The sequence below is a fragment of the Cryptomeria japonica genome, chromosome 10 (genome assembly GCF_030272615.1).
Source record: "Cryptomeria japonica chromosome 10, Sugi_1.0, whole genome shotgun sequence".
Taxonomy (NCBI): domain Eukaryota; kingdom Viridiplantae; phylum Streptophyta; class Pinopsida; order Cupressales; family Cupressaceae; genus Cryptomeria; species Cryptomeria japonica.
In genome coordinates this window covers 428,183,110-428,208,249 of record NC_081414.1, presented here as the reverse complement: position 1 = coordinate 428,208,249, position 25,140 = coordinate 428,183,110, and positions in this window count along the sequence as shown.

The following is a 25,140-nucleotide window of genomic DNA, read 5'->3' as shown; positions in this document are numbered from 1 at the left end:
GGATTCGTTCACGATCGAGACTGATGAGGAGAGTGCCAATGATGACCTCGATAACTACCTCGACATACCTGAATATAACTGCATCCTCACTCTTAACCCCGCTAACTTTAAGGACATCAAAGGCCTTCCCCTTGTTCACCACCAACTCATTGATTGGGACCATGAAGGACCTGCATAGTTTGACACATTCCAAAATGATGAAGCTTTTATTGATTATCTTGGCATACGAGATGATCTTCCCCTTGGGGACCATAAAGCGGGATACACTATAGAACTCAATTGTGTGGCATATTTCGGTGAGGGTGTTGGGCCTTCTAGTTGCAAAAATATAAAAATAAAAACAAACCAAGGGTCTTATGGCGAAAACCACACTGTGGCGCTATCTGACCCCAAAAAAAGTAAAAAGAAAGGATGTATCTGAGGGTGAAAACCTCTCTGAGGCACCCAAAGATGGAAGGCTTGACATTCTCCTAGCATCATATGAGGAAAAGTCATCCATGTTGGTAGAGGAGACTATCAAAATAAAAATTGGTACAGAAGAACTTCCACACAACATATTCCTGGCTCAATCTTTGACAGAGTCAGAAAGGTCAAAATTCATAAGTTTCTTCACAGAACGACAAATCAACTTTGCATGGTCATACACTGATATGCCTGGATTGGATCCGGATTTGGTAATGCACCATTTGATAGTTAAACTGGGGGCAAAACTAGTGAAACAGAAATTAAGAAAGATGCATCCACAAGTGGCATTACTAGTCAAAGCAGAACTTGAGAAATTATTGGATGTCAGATTCATACGCCCAATTGATTATCCTAAATGGATCTCCAACTTAGTGCCTGTCAGTAAACCAGATCATAGCATCAGAATATGTACAGATTTCAGAGACATCAACAAAGCTTGTCCTAAGGATGATTTTCCATTACCAAATATTGACTTGATCGTCGATCTCATAGTAGGTCATGCGATGTTATCTTTGATGGATGGATTCTCTAGTTATAATCAAATAAAAATTGCATCTAAAGACCAGCACAAAATAGCATTCACTTGTCCTTGGGGAACTTTCTGTTGGAATGTCATGCCCTTTGGGCTAAAAAATGTAGGTGCTACATATCAAAGAGCCATGACTACTATCTTTCATGATCTCATGCACGTTACTGTGGAAGATTATGTTGACAACCTCTTGGGCAAATCAATAGACATAAATACACATTTGGACATACTTTCAGTCGTCTTTGATCGGTTGGAAAAATATAAAGTAAGATTAAACCCCAAGAAATGTGTCTTTGGAGTAACCTCCGGGAAGCTCCTGGGATTCATTGTGTCAAAAAGAGGAATTGAAGCTGAACCAGCAAAAGTCAAGGCCATCCTAGAGATGCAACCACCACGAAACATCAGTCAGCTTTGATCTTTGCAAGGGAGACTTCAGTCCATACGAAGATTCATAGCACAAATTGCAGATAAGTGTAATCCTTTTCAACACTTGCTACATAAAAAAATCAAATTCAAATGGGATGATAACTATCAACAGGCTTTCCAGATACTCAAAGATTATCTTCTGAATCTACCAGTTTTGATGCCACCAGTTCCAGATCAGCCTTTATTACTATACATATCAACTACTTCAACAACATTGGGGGCACTCTTAGCACAACAAGTTGTTGAGGGCAAAGAAAAGGTAGTATACTATATCAGTCGCACATTGGTGGGATATGAGCTAAACTACACATCAATCGAGCGTGCATGTCTTGCTATGGTCTTTGCTTCACAGAAATTATGACATTACATGCTAACTCATAAGACTAAGTTTTTTGCAAGGATCGATCCATTGAAATACCTTCTCAATAAAGCAACACTTACTGGGCGACTAGCCAAATGGGTAATGATCTTGAGTGAATTCAACATCAAGTATGTGGATAGAAAAGAAATAAAAGGACAAGCTATCATAGATCAGTTAGCAGATGCCCCCATGATAGATGATGTTCCTCTAATTTCAGAATTTTCAGATGAATCCATTTTAACTGTATCACATGCAAAGCCATGGCAACTATACTTTGACGACTCATACACACAGCATGAGGCAGGAGCTGGCATCTTCTTCATAACTCCTCAAGGGGATTCTATACCAAAATCATATCGATTATCATTTCCCTGCACTAATAACATAGCAGAATATGAGGCATTAACAACTGGATTACGGATTGCAGTTCAGTGGAAGATCCAGGAACTTCATGTTTTTGGGGACTCTCAACTTGTAATTCGTCAAGCAACTGATGACTACCAAACAAAGGATGAGAAATTAATGCCTTACAAAAGAATGGTGTATGACCTAAAACAACATTTCATAAAGGTAGACTTTGAGCAGATACCAAGAGAGCAAAATTGAGCCGCAGATGCCATGGCTACAATTGCTTCACTGATCGATCTACCTCTGAATGAGACCCGCTATGAGTTCTTGGTGGATAAACTTTTGGTTCCTTCATATGAAATCACTCCTACTGAGATAATATATGTTGTCGGTCCTGAGTCCCAGCTATATGGTTCCGTTTTCACATACCTTCGTGATAATATCCTTCCTCCTGACCTATCCAATAACCAACATCGCACTTTCATTCGCCAATCTTCCCGATATGTAATTTTAGTTGATGTCCTATACCATCGAGGTCTAGATGGAACTCTTCTTAGATGTTTAGAAAGGGATGAAGCTCAAGTTGCGTTACATGAAGTTCATGAAGGGATATGTGGTCCGCATTCTAGTGGTCCTACCTTAGCCAAGAAACTCATCAAAACTGGATATTACTGGCCCAATATGGAAAAAGATTCATATCAGTTTGTCAGGAAATGTAAGCAATGTCAACTTCATGGAGACCTCATTCATGCGCCAGTGCAAGAGCTTCAACCAATTGTGACTCCTTGGCCCTTCTGTCAGTGGGGACTCAATCTCATAGGCAAGATTCACCCTCCATCCTCCAACGGTCATAAATTCATTATCACTGCCACAAAGTATTTCACAAAATGGATCAAAGCTATTCCTTTCATGCAAGTCACTGGAAAACAAATTGCTACATTCATTCTCAACTATATCATTTGTTGATACGGTATTCCTGTTTCTATTATCACCAATAACGGGCACCCCTTCAAAAATCAGGATGTTCGTGAACTCTGTGATCACTTCCATATTTCCCATCATTTCTCCACACCATATTACCCCCAAGGTAATGGTCAAGCTGAGGCGTCTAATAAAACAATCCTTAAAATCTTAAAAAAGACAGTCGACGATGCTGGCCATAATTGGCATATCCAACTTAATCCCGCACTTTGAGCCTACCGCACAAGTGTCCACACACCTACATGAGCTACACCCTATTCACTTGTTTATGACACTGAAGCTATCTTTCCTATTGAGGTCGAGCTACCCTCTTTACAAGTCTCTTTGCAAAACATTATCAGTGATGAAGACTATAGGGTCTCTCGCTTACAAGAACTTGAACTATTGGATGAACGAAGACAAACCGCTTTTAATCATCTCAAGGCTTATCAACAATGAATGAGTCACAACTACAATCATAAAGTCAAGCCTCACACATTTGAGGTAGGTGATTTGGTTTTCAGAGAAAACCCCAAAAATCAGCAAGACAGAGAGAAGAAGGGCAAGTTCAAACCAAACTGGCTTGGTCCTTACATCATTACAACAACATATGGATCTGGGGCATATCAGCTCTCAACCACAGAGGGTGAACATTTAGAGGATCCTATCAACAACATGCACCTTCACAGGTCTTACACATAGCTCTTCGGAGTATCCTAATTGAAAAATACAAAAAAAAAAATCATAAAACAAAAAAAAAAAAATCAAAAAAGTAAACAAAAAACATTTTGTCCAATAGTGAAAACCACTTCGGTGGCGCCCTGGGCAAGTACCATGGTGAAAAATGGGTCACCAACGCCATGCGTAGAGACATTGCTCCTCCCTCCTTTAGGATTCCATTTCATCCTTCACTTTGCACACACTCACAACCTCTTCATTCATAATAAACTTACCCATTCCCATCATAGCTTGTTATTGATCTACCTAAGATTGGTTAGCCATTCAAAATAATCCTTTCCTTTTCATCCCTTTTCATTCATAATAAATCAGCTCCTATCTGTGGCTAAGGAAAATCCTACGTCTAGTGATGGGTGTGGAACTGAGAGCATCACATGTTTCGAGGATTACAGTTTCTTCCAATTTTCTTCAGTCTATCCGCACACAATCTGCAATAAAGCAGCATTTGCATCACCAATCCGCAATAAAGTTCCATTTTCTTTGAAATAAAATATCAATTTCATGAATTCAGTCAGTTTCAAATGAGACACAACATCAACAATGGACTTCAACAAATCAAATCTTTCAACAGACTCAGACAACATTACGGTTCAGTGTTATCTATCCTTTTTGTGAACGTAAACATTGTGACCACAATCAAATAAGACTTATACAAGTGACAAGAGACACTAAACTTGAGGATTATAGTGGATGTTGGTGTTGAGTCTTGGTGTTATTTTGATTTTATCTTTTGGTGACATGTCTTTTAGCTTTTTTGGGATGTCTTTGACTAGAGATTCTTTCTCCAGGATGTCTTTGAATAGAAGGGCGAGGATGGGGTATCGTTACCTATTTTTCTTTTGCTATCTATGGATTGTCTCTTAGTAATGCTATGACTTGTCCAAGGATATGAGGACACTATGAGTCTAGTATGAACTAGGGCATTCCTTGTTTGTGACTATCTTATCTCCATGCAAACAGGTACAATGACTTTCTGGGTCAAACATATGCCTCGATTGTCATAATAAAGCTCAATGATGATAACACACAAGAAGCTCTTTTCACTTTCATATCTTCTATCTTCCATCCCCCTTTCTTGATTGACTTCCATCATCCTTCTTGAGTCTGTGTAGCCCATTATCACATGACTGAGTATAATGACACGCCAAAAACATTTGCATTTCATGTAGTTGCACTTGTATTACCACATATAAGCATTTCATACATACATATAGATATCACAATTGCATCACATCCTGTACACAACACATATTAGCACATTTTACATTTTCATCATGTAAATAATCATTTGCATTTCATACATTCACATTTGCATTGGCATAACATTTAAAAACATAAAAGAACAAAAATATTGCATTCCATCATGTACATATTTGCATCCATATCATTTGCATCACATAGAAACATACATCATAAGACATATAGAAGCATCACATAGGTATACATGCATATAGCTGCTGCAAAGATAAATCATCTCATATATATATCAAAATCATAAGTGTCATGATACAATGATGTCAAAATCATATGGCTACAATCACCCGAAGGTGTCTACATCATAATACAAAAATGGAACAAAACTGATACATAGGGAGCCCTCTAAGGCTATGATGAACTCCCTCTCTCAGAGCCGCCTGGCCTCAATGGAGTTTGAGCCCTAGAAGAACCTGCCCTAGGATCATCCCTCCTATCCCCTCTATCTAGTGGTGGTGGAGGACCCATAACCCCACCGCTGGATGCCTGTCTCCTCTGGCTCCCTCCCGTAGCTGTCGCTGTCTGTGATGGTCTGCGGAAGCTCCTCACTCGCTGCTCTGGTGGCACTGCCCTATAATATAGGTCTCACCAGTAACCTATCTCCTCCCCTGCCCATAGAACATAGGCATATCCAGCCCCTATATCCTCTACCGCCTGCCTCCCAGCCCTCAGCGCTGTCTTAGCCTCAGTATAGTGCTAGATAGCCTGATCTCACTCATGCTCTGTCTCCCTCAGTTGCCTCCTGAGCCTAGCTATCTCCCTCTCCAGGTCCTGAATCTCATCTGCCTATCCCTGGTAGATCTCCCTCAGCTCAAGCAGCTCATCCTCCTCCTCCTCGGCCCCCTATGCCTCTGCCTATGGCTCCCCCTATACTGGTTCCTATGCCTGTATCTGTACCTTCCTCTACCCCTGTCCCTGCACCTGTCTAGGACCCTGTGTTGCTGACACCTGTAGTGGCAATCCACTGCGACCCCTCACCACCTGAGCCTATCTCTCCTCCCCACCCTCTCTCCGTGGAGCCACTCTCCTCTCTCCAATAGCACCCCGTCTCCTCCATCGGCCTCTACCTCCACCATCTCCATCATCATCTACATCCCCCCACCATCTCTATTTATCACCTCCCTTGGGTCTGTCAGTCATGGGAATGGATGCTTAGCCCAATATGTAGTGTACTCTACATCCATACCTGCATCCTCAATATCCAGCCACATATCCCATGACAAGGGAACCATCTCTACTAGCTGCATCATAGCCTGATCATATGACAACAATGGCCCAAAGTGTGCCTGATCCTTGACTGTCTGAGCGTACATCCCGGAACCTCATGGCATCCGTTGAATCCTACCAAACTGTCTGCCCACTCTGCCTACCAGCTGCCTCTCCAATACATAGGGTGTCTGCCCAATTAGACATCAGCTCCAGAAGGTGTATGGTAACTCTACTGCATCATCCTCCCACTGCTCGCACCTAAGGTACGACCTCCATATCACAGTGTCAATCTCATCCAAGACTCAATGCCAGTACTCCAACCTGCCAATCCGTGGCTGTGAGGTAATCATGTCATATAAATGCACAAAACTACGTCCATGACCCCTTCCCCTGAAGTGTATCGGTTGGGTAACCAATAGATGCTCATAGCCCCAAACCTGTAGTAGTGTAACTCCACAGACTAATCCCATAGATTCATGATAAACAAACTGATGTAGCTCATAATACAAGTGTGCCAGCACACACGGTCCCTAGGCATATCTGGTTTGCTGTGTAACCAATGTCTCCAAGGTGCTCCCCCAGCCCACAACCAATCCTTGTGTCGCCCTGTCTAGACACAGGAACCCACTGATCACTCCTCCTAGCACTACTGGTAGTGCTAGTCCTATCTGTGTCATGGTATCCCATGCCACATGTCCAGCTCTCATCTCTAGTCTAGGATCCTGAAACACTCATCTTAGGGCCTCTTTATCTCCCTCTCGATCATAAGGAATCAACTCCCCATCGATCGATATCCTCAGAATCCTGTATACATCCTCCAAGGTGACTATCATCTCACCCATCGGCAAATGGAAAGTGCAAGTCTTAGAGTGCCACCTCTCAGCTAATGCAGTCAGCAAACCCATGTTTGCCTGAAACTCAAGCACATACAAAATGTGGCGTAAGCCCATAGCATCAATAGCAGCTCTCTCATCAACTATCAGCTCAGCTCGCAATCTTTGAGTCGATGGGAATCTCTCTTGTGACTCCAGCATAGGCAAGTACTCCTGCAAAAATGCAAATCACTCATGTCAGTTATAGTGACACTCACTATTCATCACAAAGTGTTGCTTCTATCCTAGTGGTACTCCGTGTTCATCACAAAGTACTACGTCTAGTGACACTCACTGTTCATCACAAAGTGTTGCTTCTATTCTAGTGGTACTCCCTATTCATCACAAAGTACTACATCTAGTGACACTCACTGTTCATCACAAAGTGTTTCTTCTATCCTAGTGGTACTCCCTGTTCATCACAAAGTGCTGCTCATATTAGTACTCACTGTTCATCACAAAATACTCTGTCTTGGTACTCACTGTTCATCACAAAGTGCCTTGACCTATCCTAAATCTTCCCTAGAGGACTTGCTTGAGTGAATCCTCTTAGTAGCTTATCCAATCGACAGTGTATGTTCGTCACAGAACTGCCGATTTGACCTTGAAGACATAAACACACTTTCATTGTATAAACGCGCTTACATATTGCACAAATGCGTCTACTCTACACAGACGCGCTTGAAAGACACAGACATGTCTCTGCTCTGCACAGACGCACCTGAAAGACACAAACAGGCCTGCCTAGCACAAACGCGCCTGCACAACGTAGACACGATCGCATCCTGCATAGACACCTTTGCCGGCACAGACACGCCTTGCACAAACGCAAATGCACCTATCCAACATAGACGTGCCTGGCACCTACGCAGACGTGCCTCGATGTTTTTGGACATTTTTGACATATTCTAAAATGCATTTAATGCGCTACCTAATATGCATTTATGGCAATATTTATTGCTACAAAGTACAAGGAGGTTTTACGGTACTCACCGGCTCTCCTGCATCTGCTGGGCTCTGATATAGGTGAACACGATCGAATCTATGCACCAATGCCATCGTTGCTGATTGTTGCTGCTCTATCTCGCTCTGCACTCTGATCTCTTGGATGTGTGGATGACAATGAGGATTTATTCCCCTTGTGGTCTATTCTATAGACTGCCCCAGCCCTCGTCTCCCGAGTCTATCTTCATTATCCCGTGACTCTATCACTCTATCCGGTCAGTCCATTCTAGCCTTTCTTTCTTATCGAGAGATTGTCTGTGATCTTTCTAGACATTTTCATCCAATCTCTCGACGGGGCATATCATTCCCATCTTGGGGCAACTTTGTATCAGTTCATCTTATCTTTTTTGAAACATCGCAACAAGCTGCATTGTCTCAAAGAGGGGCAAAATGTAGACACCTAAAATTGTCATGTCTAATTAAATAAATATCTTTATTTATTTAATTATTTTAGCCTAATCCTTCTATTAATTAAATAAATATTTATTTATTTAATTAATTCATTTATCCTCTTCTAGCCTTATTTCTCATTTAAATAAATACATTTATTTATTTAAATTATCCTTTTCTTAAATTAAATAAATATCTTATTTATTTAATTGATCCCACTTCCTCTATTAATTAAATAAATCTTTATTTATTTAATTAATTCATTAACCTTTTCTACCCATGACACATGTCATTCATCTCTTAATTCCTACACTTTCTACCCTCTTATTATTTTCTTATTTCCTTTACCTACCCTCTAATCATAGCCGACCTCTTTTTACACCTCTCAATCTTATCCCTCCATTTCATATAGTGTCTTCTATATAAGGAGATGCTTCCTTCATTATCAAACCCTGACAAAAAGCTCACTAACTGGCTAATTCAATTATACATTTTCCTACTTGCAACCACATTTCCGTTCTTTGTTGAGCTCTTGTGCACATACAATCTGAGAGCAAATATATCAAGCAAGATCAATGGAGATAGGAAGAATGGAGATTCAAACCCTATTGGACATGTGATGGTATAATCTTTGTGATTTCATTTGATTTGCATTGTCTTAGGTAATCTTCATATGTTATGGTGGATCTTTGTTGTTGTTAGGTTAGGGTTTTGTGGTTGAATCTATTTAGTCTTTCAACATTATTGTTATCCATTTTCACCATAAACAGATGTATTTGAAGAAGTAGGAGGATTGGGAGAAGAATGAGAAGTAGTTGAAAAAGAAGATCCAAAATTTAATGGAGCTTAAAGATTGGTACCAGCTAACAAGGTGTATGTCTTATTGTCATAAATGAACTTGACTTGCCTATGCAAAGTTGAGGGGACAACTTGCATGCTATGAATCCACAATCTCCCTAATAGAAGGTTATATGTCAAATTACCAAGCATGACATGAATAGGTGTAGATAAAGTAACAAGACCTACCTTAACATGCAAGGTTATGATACCTAAATATTATTTAGCAACATTATCAAAGCCTTGAATAGAAATAGAAGTAGGTTCGATGAGATAACGATCCATATTAATCTTATCCAATAATTTGACACTGCAAACATTAAGGCCAGATCCATTGTCCACAAGGGTTCATCTTATAGCATTATTGTTGATAATAAACACAATCATAAGAGGATCATATTGATGTTGAATTTCATGAGAAGGTAACTCATCTTGTGCGAATACAATTTGAGCTTTGGGTTTATTTGTAGGATCAATAAAAGAAACCATGTTATTAGGTGTCATTGCAGGTGGGACATCTAAGTTTTTCAAAGCATCTTGTAACATCCCATGATAGAAGGTGAAGTTGGAACCAAATCCAAAATAGAAATATTGGCAGGAGTAGCTTTAAGTTGTTCAATGAGATCATACTCCTTACTAAGAGTTTGTGATATATGAGGTGCTTGTGGAAGATTAGGTTGAGAGGGAGGAAGTGAAGATGGGGTAACTGGAAGAGGATTAGGTTTCCTATTGTTTCTTGTGTTGTAGGTATGAGTAACCACATGAGAAATCTCTTTAGTGATTTTCTTAGCATAGTCATAAGGGCTCTTAGTAGGATAACCTCCTTGCACAGTAATAACATGTTTCTTAGGAGTGCAAAAAGAATAATTAGCATAACCACCTTGAACCACTAAGATAGGCTTACATTGAGAACTTCGAGAAGGACAAGCACCTTGAACTATGAAGAGGGGTTTATTAGGCGTTTCATTCACATGTATGAAATTAATTGAAGATGGTTTAGGAATATCAAAGGTGTCCTTATAAATTTTAGAAGAAGAGTGGACAAGATTGTTGGAAGAACTGTTGATAGTCTCTTCTTGCACTAAAATGTTATCATGAATAAGATCAATTTTAGGAGGTATACTAGGAGTAGGCATTGATGTTTTAAAAGGAAGAGTATTAGTAGGAAAGGTCATATCATCCTTTATCATAAAAGGATCTACATGGGGAATAAACTCTCTAGGAGAAGGATCAACATTACTATCTAAAGTTTCACCTTTGAGAGGGAGACCTTTGAAAGAGATGTTAACAATCTCTTCTTGAAATAAGGTATCTTTATGAGTAGAACCTAGTTGGGGAGAAAGAGATGCCTTACCTTTAGAGGGAGAATGATTGAGATTAATGAGAGGTGAGATTCTATCAAGGGTGTTACTCTCATAGGGTAGAGAATAATCAACACCTTCTTCTAATGGTTCATCCCAAATAGTGAGGTCTTTGAAAAAAGTATTAGAAATATCTTACACAAAGATGTCCTTATTGTTATTGCAAATTTTGGGAGAAAGGATAACATTGTTAATTTATTATTCATCCTTAGGAGGGAGAGAATCACTACACGTGTTTAAATCATCCTATTGCCTCAAAATGTGTTCAATAGGATGTTTAGGGGAGAGAGAATTAAGGAAATTGATTATGATTTCATCTTCTTTTTCTAAGGCATCTTTATGGGTAAGATAAGCTTCAGGGCAAGGAGAAGCATTTCTCATTAATGCATCATCTATAGTGGGTTTGTTGAAGTCAAAAGAGGAAATTGTTGGTATTTTGATGATGTTTAGTTGTGATTGTCATTGATGGACACACACTTATTTGATGAATGAATTATTCTCAACCGATAGCTGTTCTAACTGGTATTGTATGTATAGTCTTTATTTGTTGAAGACTATCAGTGTTTTGAAGAAGAAGCTTATCGATCAAGTGGTATGAAGAGCTCAAGAAGAATGAAGACCCCAAGCGGCAGTTAATCTTTTGATAAGATTGACTATGATCTAGTTTTCCAGTCTTCACTTGTTAACCAGTGATTGGTATATGTAATTAACCGGTATACATGTAATGTGTGATGAGTTATCATCCACCGACACTTTAGTGGTGTTTCTGTGCTGTGTTACCAAATGTGTCTAGGTGCACTGTACCTAGGAAATTGTAGTCTAATCCTATTGGACCAACATGAAATCAAGTTCCTATATAAGGACATCATGTGTAGGGTTATACATATAGAACAAAAGTTGATATGTGCGAGTTTTTGCAAGGAAAAGTATCTCATGACTGAGATTGAGAGTGCAAAGCATAGAAGACTAAAGTAATGCTTGAATGCCTTAACATGGAGTTGTCAAGGATCCAATCAAGCATTCTATGCTACTATCTAGATCATTCACTTGTTGATTACTACTATCTTCGACAAGTCTGAAACCCTTAACTGGTAGGCCTAGCCAAGCCTATTGTAAATCCTCTAACAAGGTGGTTCACAGTCGTGGATATGAAATCCTTTAACACTGTAGCCTTTAATAGGACTTATCTCCTAACAGAGATCTGGATTCCTAACAGGATCTATTCTGGTGAATAACATTGTAAGGCCTTAACCGGTCTGACCTTAACTGGTCTGGTTACTATTCTGTAGATAGTTGACTTGTGAGTTTTACTCATCGTGGTTTTTCCCATTTGGGTTTCCACGTCAAAATATCTTGTGTTATGGTGATTGTGCTTCTCTGGGTGAATGCTTTATTTTCTATTTGGATTATTTATGTTTAAACTAGTTTGTTGTTTAAACTACTATACTGGTTTGCTAGAAAATTATTTAAGAGTTTGGTTAAATTCTCAGGCATACTAATTCACCCCCCCCTCTTAGTATTCATAAGAAATGACATCACTAGGAAAAGTAGGGACAATACCATCTTCTTTCACAAAATGAGCCTCGTGAGGGAAGTATTCTTTAGGAGGGAGATGAACATATTTCTCCAAAGATTCATGCTTAGGAAGGAGATCTTTGAAAGACGTTCTCAAAATCTCTTGTTGCACTAACATTCCCCCATTGGTAAGACCAAATTTAGGAGAAGATAAGTAAATGTCCATCAATACCTTTTCACTTAGAGAGACATCATGTAAAGAAGGTAAGTAACACTAAGAAAAGTGTTTATGATATCATCCTCTTCCTCTAAGATAACTAGATGGGAAGGGCACATTTTAGGAGAATTGACAAGATCACTCTTCAAATCTTCATCCTTAGAGCATGGGAGAGTTTTGAAGGAGTTGGTAACAACTCATTTAGGCACTAAAATAATTTCATAGATAGGAGGAGGTTCTTTGTAAAAATTGAAGCAAGGGAAGCTAATCCATTATCACGTTTATGAAATGAATGCATCATGACAACAATTTTCCTACTTTAAATGATAACATATGCAAAATAGAAGGAAATGCTAAATTTTAACCAATGTAAGCACTCTAGATGTTGATTTAGAAAATTAAATTTATTAGTGAAATGTGTTCCTAAATCAGATATGAAATTAATGATCCAAATTAAGCTATCCACAAGTTCAATTTTGAATTGAATTTTTTTTAGGATTTTAGTAAAATTGACCTCTAAATTTTTGAAATTTGCAAGGAATTGAAACTTGTAAATGTAAATTTGAATTTGAAATAGAAAAAACACTCAGATCTGATAACATAAATCAGAATTAAAGAATATTGGATACATGTCGGGTTCACCAAAAATGTGGAGGGGAAAAAGCGAGACCGGGTGACTAGGACCTAATCCCACTTTTGCCAAAACATTGGGAATATGAAAGAGCCTAGGGAGATAGCTCACTTTGGCTACTTATTATGAGAAAGAGAGAGCCAAGGATTATATTTTAGGGTTTCTATTCCTCTTGTTGTATATGAAGAGAATATGTGAAAAATAAGGTGTGATTGATCAACTAGACTAGAAGATGAACAATGAAGCATATATGAACTAAAATTACAGAAACTTGCAGGACTAAAAATGAGATACTGAAAGAAGAGAAGGGAGAGGAATTTGAATGTGTACCTGGTGTTGAAAAATGAGCCAAAATACCTAGGATAGGGGTGCCACGCCCATGTCCTAATTCTGCATACAAGAAGCTGCAATTGAGAGACTGCAAGCTTGATATTCTGAGCTTCCACCCTACTAAAAATCACCTGAAAGTGGGGGGACCAGGGCACCATGCCCCTATCTTGGGCAAGACCAGGGCACCACACCCCTATCCCTGATGATTTTGGGATATATATGAGGCCTTAAGACAATCCTTGTGCCTTTTAATAGTCTTGAAAGTCTTCCGGGTACATGTACCTGCACCTGCAACTGAAAATAGGATTTTGGGTGGCTATATGGGGTTTTGCCTTAGTCAAACCCCTATTTTGGTGATTTCCACCTCAACAAACAACTGTTTTGTATAGAAAAATAATGTGTGTAGGAATCTTGTGTGTGTGCAAGACCCTAAAATGATGAATGCAAACAATCTGAAGTAACCCTATGCTTTAAAGAGTAAACCCTAAATGCTTGTAGTTGACAAAGTAAATTCTCTAAATAAATGATGCTAAGTGATCTAAAGCATAAATTTAAATTTTAAAATTGATGTGATGAAGCTCATACAAAGACATGAAAACAACATGAAATCATAACCAACCCCAAGGGAGGGGTACAAGAAAATCTTCAGTTGGTGATCTCCTATTACTTTCCTACATCTTCAAAAGCCCCCAATTGATGAAAGAATGCTTAATGAATGATTGATAGATGTTGTTGAATGTTTTTGAAGACTCCAAAAGACCTCTTTCACTACATAGAAGGCTCCTTGTGATCGCTAGCTCTTAGCCAAAAACTTTCCTTAGTCCCAGGCCTTCAAATGAAGAAAGAGAGCTCTTATGTATGAAACCCTACATCTTAATTTTGTCTTTAGGCTGACCTAGGATTTGAATTTTCTACTAATTTATTGAGGTTAAGCATTATAATATTATAGAATTATGCTCCCAAAATTTTGGAAAAAATGTCAGTGACCGTGCATAACTTACACACGTCCGAGCAACTTTTCACCAAATTTTTTCAGAGCCATTAGATATGATGATATGAGAGTGAACCCAAAGTTATAGCTGATTTTGAGATGTTTTGATATACGAAATCAGGCCTTAAAGGTCAAAATAAGATAATTAGGGTTTATGATTTAATGATTTATTGGAGGAATAAAATAAAAAGGGGCAAACTTAGGGTGAAGGGCCCAATTTTATGATGTGGGGAGTGATGAAATATGACTTTGGATTTAATTAAATTAATTAATTAAATTCTTAAAGGGAAATTACAATGCAAGATGCAAACACCCTAAGGTGGGTGCTAAACTAAGCATAGAATTGTACCACCCTAGCAAGGGTGTACAATTTACTATGTTAGACTACTACAAATGGAAGAGACTATTTGTTCACAAGCTTGTAGTGTCAGTTGAGTGGAGTTGAAAAGCAGAAAATTGCATGTCGACTATGACTCACACCATTTTGTAACTGGGTTTTAAGCATAGCTTGTTCCTTGGAAATAGGAGGCAGGGCACTCACTAAATGTAACTAATCAGGCCATTTCAAGGGTCCAAAAATTAAAGATTGGAGGCCATAGTTAGGATTTTATTTACAGTATTTTCATTTCCAACATTCTAAATTCTAAAATTTGTTAAATTTTGTAACTATTAATGCTCCCTAGTACCATTATTTTCATAAGTAATTATTGCAAGTTGCTTTGTGGATCGCCTGATCCATGATCTATGTTGAATGAAGTTATTGTTTATGTGATTTGATATCTTCTCTCATTTTAGATAGCATGAATGTTCTGAATATCATGGATTTCATTGCTATAGTATGTGAAGTTGTTTGATTAGCTTAGTCTTCACGTAAGATCGTGGACCTTATATGTGGATGGAAGTTTCACCTGTTGTATCTAATTTTTTATTGATAATATTTGATTGTTTGAATTATTCACCTTTAATTTAATAAGCTCGCATGGTTATTTTAGTTTCTTCTTGGCCCTTTTATATCTTTTGCATTTTATTTTTAAGTTGTTCGTGTGAGTGTCTTCTATATCTAGCAATACCAACTTGATTTAACAAGTCATGTGAACCTTGAGTTACCATGGCATTATTGTGACCCAACACACAAGACCTTGGGGATCAGGGATTTCATAATCCTAGCTCTTTTCAAGAGAGGCTCCACTTCGCAAAGTTTGCATGTTTTGTGAGTATAAAAGGCCCATCAACACTAACCATTCAAATACTTGATGACAATGAGTTGGACTCTCATCCTACTCCTTACACATAACATTTAATTTCTTATTATGTTGCTCCTCACTATGTGACATTGCTAGCTTACCTATTGGAGGCTCATTATCATTCATGATGGTACAATTTTAGGTGCAATCATACTCAATGAGAAAAATAATAGTCCATTTATTCTTGTCTCCATGCTTGGGGGCAAGAATAGCCTTTCTACCATTCTTTCCTTCTAAGGATTGAATTTTCCTTTTTTGAGTTGTATCTTTTCATAAATTAATGTCATCTCTTGCATAGAATTATCCTTCATTCGAGCACATGTGTGTTCCTTGTTTAGGACCTATTCTTCATTTAAATGGTTAATCTTTTATGAATAATCTCTCCTTAGTGAAAGTGTGCAATCCTTCACTAAGAATCCATTTTTTTCTAAGAATTAGAGAAGGTGTGTATTCTTTGTCTCTTTCTCCTTTCAAAGGTGACATCTTTATACAAGATATCCTTTATTTTTGGAGTTAGGTATCTTTAGGTAAATATCTCTTCCTCCTTGTATCCCTCAAAAGGACCCATTAACATTTGTTGCAAGATATATCTTCCTTCTCTTAAAAGAGATATGCCCTCTTTATCTTGGATTGCATGTACAATGTTGATTAAAGGTTATCTTCTTAGTGCTAAAAGTGGTTATCCTTATTTCTATCTGGATTAAGACATCAACATAAGACTATATATATGCAACCTCCTAGTTGTATTTCAACAATCAATTATCAATTTTAAATTGTTGCATCATCATTCTTCATCATCATTTGTCTTAGATGAGTTGTTGCATCCTGTAGCGTCATAAAATGGCAACACTTGCAATTTCAACTGCATTTGGGTCTTCACGATGGCAGTGCAACGTTGAACCTGAATGGAGACCCCAAAACCTACTTACGACATCAAAAACTGCATCTTTATGCACCTTGGCCTGATCCTCCTTGCACCCTGCTGTCCCGGGAGGTGGGACCATGGCGCCTAGCACCTTGGTCCTCCAGGACCATGGCGCTGGGCCCCATGGTCCCTCAGGACCATGGCGCCCAGCGCCCTGGTCCCTGGCCCTATTTTGGGCCCGGTCTCTTGTTGGGCATCGGGTCTTCAAGTTTGCAATTTGGAAAATAATGCTCCTAGGTCGGCCTAAGGTCGGAAAAATCAGTCTTCTAACCCTAATTGCCAAGTATATAAACTACATTTCCCCTCTCAGAAAAGGGGAGGAGGTAAAAAAAAAAACATATGTGTGCAAGAGGCGGAAGCGATAGGAAAACATTCAAACATTCAAGCATTCAAGCATTCCTTCAAGCAATTAGGCATTCTAAGTCTCCATTCAAGGCTAGGTGTTGCATTCAAGACAAGGATTCAACCATTGAAGAGGAGATCACTTACAACATACAACATACAACATCATTACACCTTCGCATGTAAGAATACAAACATTCTTACAACAAGGTATCAGTACTTGATCACATTACAAACATTTACATTTTACAGCATTCTCATTTCTTGGTTAATTCCAAAACTGGGGTTTGACCTAAAAGGAAAACCCCTAATCCCTAACCCCCAATTGTCCTCTCTTTTCTGTGTGTAGGTTGCAGGTACGCGATTGTAATTGAAGATCTGGAATCCTTGTGCAGAGACGAACAGATCCCCCTTCGTTTCGTGGATTTTTCGGAGGACCGTGTGCACTCTGGGCGCCATCGTCCTGTCAACTTTCGCTCAAATTTGCAGGATAGCTTCATCTCGACATTTTACTGCTAATTTCAGGTCTGTAGCTTCATCCCGTGTCCCAATCTCCGTCTACAAGCGAATCTTTCTTACTTTACATACACTCCTAGTTCAATCCTTCTATCTACATTCTTTACAAAAGAGGGTATCCTTGATGTCTCAACCCTTGAAACTCATTTAGAATCTAGTCTTGCATTGTGTGGGATTGGATCTTATGGGTTTCAACCCCTCTTTTGAATGTAAAGTCTCTCCTAAGTGAAAACCATCAACCCTAGTGACCTCCTTTCTCTCTCCTTGGAGTGGGGGAACACCTGGGGTTCGATTTTCCGCTTTACATTTTGGTGAACCCGGCGTGAACATCCTAATTCTGATTATTCATGGTTAGATCTGAAAAAATTTTGCTTCCTTAATTACATTTCCATGTTTGATCTTTTGCAAATTTTAGAGGTTAATTGCATAAAAACCCTAAATTTTCTTTTTAGTAATTGAGCTTGTGAAATGTTTAATTGTTAATGCTTGTTTCAGATCTACCCTTCTATTGCAAATTGTCAAATCATATTTGTGCTTTAATTCTGAAAATTAAGTGGTTAAGTGTCAAAACCCTAATTTTTAAAACCCTCTTGATTCAACCTTTGACCGATGATTTCACTGATCAAAACACCTCCAAATCGGCTGTAACTTTGGATTCCGCAACAAAAACATAATATCTCTCATCCCTGAAAATTTTGAAAAAAGTTGCGAGGACCATGTGCACCCCGAGCGCCATCGTCCCCGACATTTTTTTTGAAATTTCGAGAGCTAGATCTTACTGTATTTTTCTGCTAGAATCTAGAATCTTGGCTGATTTCATCAATTCTAACACTTTCAAAATTAAAGTCAAAGTTGGTCTAGTGATTGCTTGGATTAAGGCTTATAATCATTCAAAAATTGTTGAAATTGAAATTTTGTGTTAAAATTGTGTTTCTTACAGTCCTAAATCTGAAAAGTGTGTTGGCATTCATTTGAAATTTCAGTGCTTTATTCAAATTTTTTGCAATTTGTGACTTTTGAAATTAAGTGTTTAATTGCAACAACCTGGATTTCCACTTTCAAAATTGAATTTTGCATGAAATTGAGTCAACTTTTAAATTTCAAAGCTTGCATTGCTTTTAGTATTCCCTCTAAAATCATAAAATTCAAAATTTCAGTTTCCCTCTCTTTTTCAAAATTCAAATTTTGCATTTTTCAACAATCTTGGTAGGGTTCAATTTTGAGATTGCAACTTTAATTTGGCCTATCTACAGATCGTAAAATCACTCAATTTTTTCAGATTAGCTTTAAAATCATCATAACTTGCATCCCTGAAAATTTTGAAAAAAGTTGTGAGGACCGTGTGCACTCCGTTCGCCACGGTCCCCGACATTTTTTCTGAAACTTCAGGAGATTGTCATGATTGCATTTAACAACTTAAATCTAGGAAATTGGCTGATTTTATTGAAATTTGCTACCTCTAAATTCAAAAATAAATTCAAAATTCAAGATCTCAATTTTCAAGATAACAATTAAAATTAAGTGCTACCCCCTTGGCCCTAATTTTCAATTGTGCCTACCTTTCTTGGAAGTTGTGCATGAGTTTTACAACAATAAGCCCTACTTACACTATTCCCGTTAGACGAAGCCTTAGAATTAAGTCTTTCCAAGGTTTAATTACCAAGGAGATGGAACCTAATTTGAATGGCCTTTTTAACGAGGACATGGGTAATTCCTCTAATCCTCTTAATGATGAAGAGGCTCTCCATGAGGTTCCTATAGAACAACTTTCGAAATTGGATAACCAATTTGATGATTTTCAGCAATGGATGTCTCAAGAATACCCTGATAGTCAAGCTCTTTCATTAATTGAGGGTCTAAAATGTATGGTTCAAAGTGATAAGAATGGAATTGATATTTTACGTAGTATTGCACACATTGTGGATTCGAATGTGATGCCTATGAAGAGTTGTGCCGAAACTTTAGGTTATACACAACCTCCTACTCAAGTCAATCATTCTATTCCTTTGATAACTTCTATTGCTAGTATACCTACTTTTACATTAAACATAATGACTAATTCAATACAAAACATTCCACCTATGATCACCAGTCATGGGGGCAATCCTTCTTCTTCAATCAACCCTCTTCCTTCATTCAATCTGACTTCCTCATTCATTCCTTCAATGAGTGTCCCTATTACATCTCCACAAATGAACATGACGCAAGGGGGCAATTCATTTAACCATTCCATTCCTCCTTGTAGTGTTCCTTCTTTCCAATCATCTCCTATGACTAACTATCATAGTGTCCCACCACCTTACTCTCAATCAATACCTTCTTTCAATAACATAATACCTCCATCACAATCTAGCATGTCTAATATGAACTCTTCGACTGAAGCGACCATTAACAATCTTGCACAAACTATCTCTTCTTTACAACAATAAATTACCTCTATGAATCAATCTAAGTTTAGTGTGCCCACATTTGATGTTGCGAGCCCACTTTCTCTTGACATTGTTCGAGCTATCCCCCCTAAGCATGTTGAAATCCCACAGTTGGAGCTTTATAATGGTAAAGGTGATCCTTTAACACATGTTAAGACCTTTCAAACAATATGTACCGATTTTGCTCATGACCAAAGGTTGCTTGCAAAACTGTTTACTAGAACATTAAGAGATAAGGCTCTACAATGGTATTGCTCGTTGCCTTCCTATTCTATTACTTCTTTCCAACAACTTGCAAATGCTTTTATTCAACAATTTCAAAACAATATAAGTCCTAAAGTTACTTTGATTGATTTAATGCATTGTAAACAAGGTGTTAAAGAAAAAGTGAATGATTTCATTGGTAGATATAAGAATTTGTGTGCTCAAATTTCTTTTCCAGTACCTGATAATGATATTCAAAGAATCTTTATTTCTAATTTACAAAAAGATATTAGAGAAAAACTTCTGTTTTCTGAGTTTACTTCTTTCCAACAGTTGTGTGCAACTCTTCACAATTATCAACTGACTGTGAGTCAAATGGAACAAGAAAATCCTATGGCTCCGAGTGATAAGGGTGATAGTAGCCAACAACCATTTGGGAAGTTTAAACCGAACAGAGGGTTCATTAAGTTCAATGAAAACATCATCAACAACAATGTGAATGCAGCATCAGGTGTGCCTCCTATTTCTAAGTTTTTCAAGAAAGAAAAAGAGTTTACTCCTTTGAATGAATCATTGCATAGTATTATGAATAAGTTATTGGAACGAAATGTGCTTACCCTCCCTCCTATAAAGAAAATAGATCTTGCAAAGATTAATTCACCCTATTTTGATAACAAATCTTTTTGTCAATTTCATCGTCAACCTGGGCATGATACTGAAAAATGTTTTGCTTTAAAGGGTAAAATTCAAGATTTGATTGATAATAATACTATCTCTATTTCAGGTGTGAATGATAAAGGCAACACATCTGTAGCTCTTCCTAACCAAAATCTTAAGATTTTTACTGATCCATTACCTTCTCATACCTCTAATGTGATTGAGACTAATGATTCCTCTTTCTCACCTGATGGTCTTGTGTCTATGACTCCGAATGTGATTAACTTTGTGGAGCAGTAGAAAATCCCTAAAGAACCTTCCATCACATTTGATTCCAGTGAAACTATCAGGGCACCTGATGGTCCTTTATATATAGTTGCAAAAGTCAAGAATACACCTTGCCATGGAGTGCTTATTGATCTTTCTTGTATGGTTAATGTCATTACTGAAGAATTTCTTTTTACTTTGCAATTGAATCAAGTGATCTATGACAAAACAAATGTGGTTGTGAAATTATTTGATGCATTTTCTTCTCCTGCAATTGGTTCTATTACATTACCTATTGAGGTCCATAAAAAATCCCTTGATGTGAGCTTTGCTATTATTCCATCATCCAAACAATTTCGTGTGAAGCTAGGCTATCCTTGGCTATCTTCCATGAAAGCTATTGCTTCTCCTACTCACAAGTGTTTGAAATTTCCCCATAATGGTGAAGTTGTTACTGTCAATCATAGTCTCTTTAAACCAGCTGAAAGAACTTCTAGTGTTCCTATTGATTATTTTTGGCCTAAACAATTCCAATCTCTTCCACCGCGAAGTGATCATCTTTTCAAATCTTATCAAAAGTGGAAAAAAGATATGATCCTATCTCTAAGTGAACCTAGAACACCCAAACTGGATATTCCTATCATTCTTGAGAAGGAAGTTCTTCCTTTGAAAGATAAAACTAATGTCTTTTCTCAAGAAGATTCCCAACCCATCCCTATGGATGTGACTACGTCTATGTCTAATAAACTTTCTAAAAGTAGACCTATACCTCCTCGTCATGATGGACTTGGTCTCCTTCCTAAACCAAATATTCCTCCTTTATATGGAGCAGTTCCTCCTTCTTCCTCTTATAGAGAGAAGAGACCTCCCTCTTCTCCTATTGTCCAACCTAAGAGACCACAACCTAAACACTCAAGTGATAAGGATGAGAACATTCCTCCTCCTCAATCTTCTCAACTTCCTACTAAGACTAGACGAAATCGTTCTGCGCGTGAACACCGACGAAAGTGTTGTCTTAGAGCTCGTGCAGCTATTTCCCAAACTTTGCAATCCCCAAAAAAACCTTCAGCTAGTATTTTTCCATTTTCTCCTCAGCCAAAAATTGAGCCAAAATCTCCTAAACATAAGATGCATGATGGTTTTGATCCTATGCGAGTTAAAGATCCTATTTTTATAAATCTTGATGATGATATAGATGAAAATGTTATTCATGATGAAAATGTTACTTCTCTTTCTTCTGATAGTGAATATGAATATGTTGATGTTGATAACTATTTATCTAACGAATTTTCTAAAGCACTTATCCTAGCTCCTAGACAAGAACAACGTGGCTTGGAACATGAACATAGCCCTTGTTTGGATCTTGTGATAGCTCCATCTGCTGTGTTGGATGTTCCTCCTCTAGCGTGTTTCCTGCCTTCCTGAAATACTGATCAGCAAGATCGGGGGGTAGATGACGTGCTAGACTAGTTCATTAGCATAGCAGACTCTCTCCTCCTCTCTTGATATCTTTTGTTACTTCTTCTATGTGTTATTCTCATTCTTCTATTTTTTGTCCTTAGTGTTGTCTACTTGAGGATGATGCAAAGCATTGAGATCTCTTTTGGTCTCTCTCATGTTGACTCAAAAGACACATGTGTTCCCTTCTTCTAGGTGACCTTCCTTGATTAGGGAATGAAGAACAATTATGCATACATACATATGATATACATGAATTATCATATAGCATACTGACCCCGGGGAAAGTGAAGTCACCTCGTGCTTTGTGTTTTGTGTCTATTATCCTTGGGCTTATCTCACACTTGGGGGCTAAATCTTTGTGATAACATGCTCCTTTCCCTTCTCATTTCTTATATGTATCACTACCTTAAAGCAATCACCCTCGATGAGGCATGTGTGATCGCTTTAACGTAGGGGGCATACACTCCGTTCATATCTCTTCAAGATACTCGAAAATTTCTTGGCGAACTTAGCTTTGCCTTGAGAATTTTTGGTATTTTTCTTGCTTGACTCATAGTGAGGGAACCTTACTGCTGACAGTCATGGTTCTCCCTCGTGATCTTCCCTTTTACTTTGTCAATTAAAGTCGTAAGATCCTTTGTCCACTGGGGGCTTGGTGTATCTTGCCTCCTTGACGTGGTGAAAGTCTTTCAATGTTGTTTCCTTGTACTTTACCGGAAGTATGGGCGTACACTTATACTCTCGCTAAAGTGGGGGCTAAATGTAGCGTCATAAAATGGTGACATTTGCAATTTCGACTGAATTTGGGTCTTCATGATGGTGGTGCAACGTTGAACCTGAATGGAGACCCTGAAACCTGCTTACGACATCAAAAACTACATCTTTCTGCACCTTGGCTCGATCCTCCTTGCACCCTGCTGTCCCGGGAGGTGGGACCATGGTGCCCAGCGCCCTGGTCCTTCAGGACCATGGCGCCCAGCGCCTTGGTCCTCCAGGACCATGGCGCCTAGCGCCCTGGTCCCTCAGGACCATGGCGCCCAGCTCTTTGGTCCCTGGCCCTATTTTGGGCCCGGTCTCTTGTTGGGCATCGGGTCTTCAAGTTTGCAATTTGGAAAATAATGCTCCTAGGTCAGCCTAAGGTTGGAAAAATCAGTCTTCTAACCCTAATTGACAAGTATATAAACTACATTTCCCCTCTCAGAAAAGGGGAGGAGGTAAAAAAAAAACATATGTGTGCAAGAGGCGGAAGCGATAGGCAAACATTCAAATATTCAAGCATTCAAGCATTCCTTCAAGCAATTAGGCATTCTAAGTCTCCATTCAAGGCTAGGTGTTGCATTCAAGACAAGGATTCAACCATTGAAGAGGAGATCACTTACAACATACAACATACAACATACAACATACAACATCATTACACCTTCGCATGTAAGAATACAAACATTCTTACAACAAGGTATCAGTACTTGATCACATTACAAACATTTACATTTTACAGCATTCTCATTTCTTGGTTAATTCCAAAACTGGGGTTTGACCTAAAAGGAAAACCCCTAATCCCTAACCCCCCAATCGTCCTCTCTTTTCTGTGTGTAGGTTGCAGGTACGCGACTGTAATTGAAGATCTAGAATCCTTGTGCAGAGACGAACAGATCCCCCTTCGTTTCGCAGATTTTTCGGAGGACCCTGTGCACTCCGGGCGCCATCGTCCCATCAACTTTCGCTCAAATTTGCAGGATAGCTTCGTCTTGACATTTTACTGCTAATTTCAGGTCTATAGCTTCATCCCATTTCCCAATCTCCATCTACAAGCGAATCTTTCTTACTTTACATAAACTCCTAGTTCAATCCTTCTATCTACATTCTTTACAAAAGAGGGTATCCTTGATGTCTCAACCCTTGAAACTCATTTAGAATCCAGTCTTGCATTGTGTGGGATTGGATCTTGTGGGTTTCAACCCCTCTTTTGAATGTAAAGTCTCTCCTAAGTGAAAACCATCAACCCTAGTGACCTCCTTTCTCTCTCCTTGGAGTGGGGGAACACCTGGGGTTCAATTTTCCGCTTTACACATCCTCACGTTGCATTCCTGAAACTAGAAATTTCCTATCATGTGCCTTATACATGTTTTTGCATGCTCGAAACTAGACCAAAGTCCTAGGTAAGGTGTTTAATTCTTGAAACCAGATAGCATCATAGAAAGAGGAGTTGACTAGCATAACACATGTTTCTAGACCTTTCAACTCTTTTTTCCACAAGGATCACCTATCATAACACAATTTTCTAGCACGTAGAGTCCATGTTACTTCCTCTTTCTCCTATGAGCCCATAGCATAACACACTTTTCTAGCATTGGATCATGGTCTTTTCTCCTTTCAATTGGTGCATGTTCTTGTTCTTATTAGAAGCTCACATGTGCTCTTGCAATAACATGCCAAGAATGATATTAGCGATTGAGACATTTTTATTATTGAGGCCTCTTCAAGTAGTTGACTTGGAATCTCATGTTTTATTGCTAATATAGTTTGTTTTGTTGAAGGTTACTTGTATAGATTGATAGGACCTATGCTTGGAGTTTTGATCATACCTCAGTGTTATCTTGTTCCTAGCTTTCTTTGCTCTCAAATACTCTATCTCTTCATTTCTACTTGACCGTGA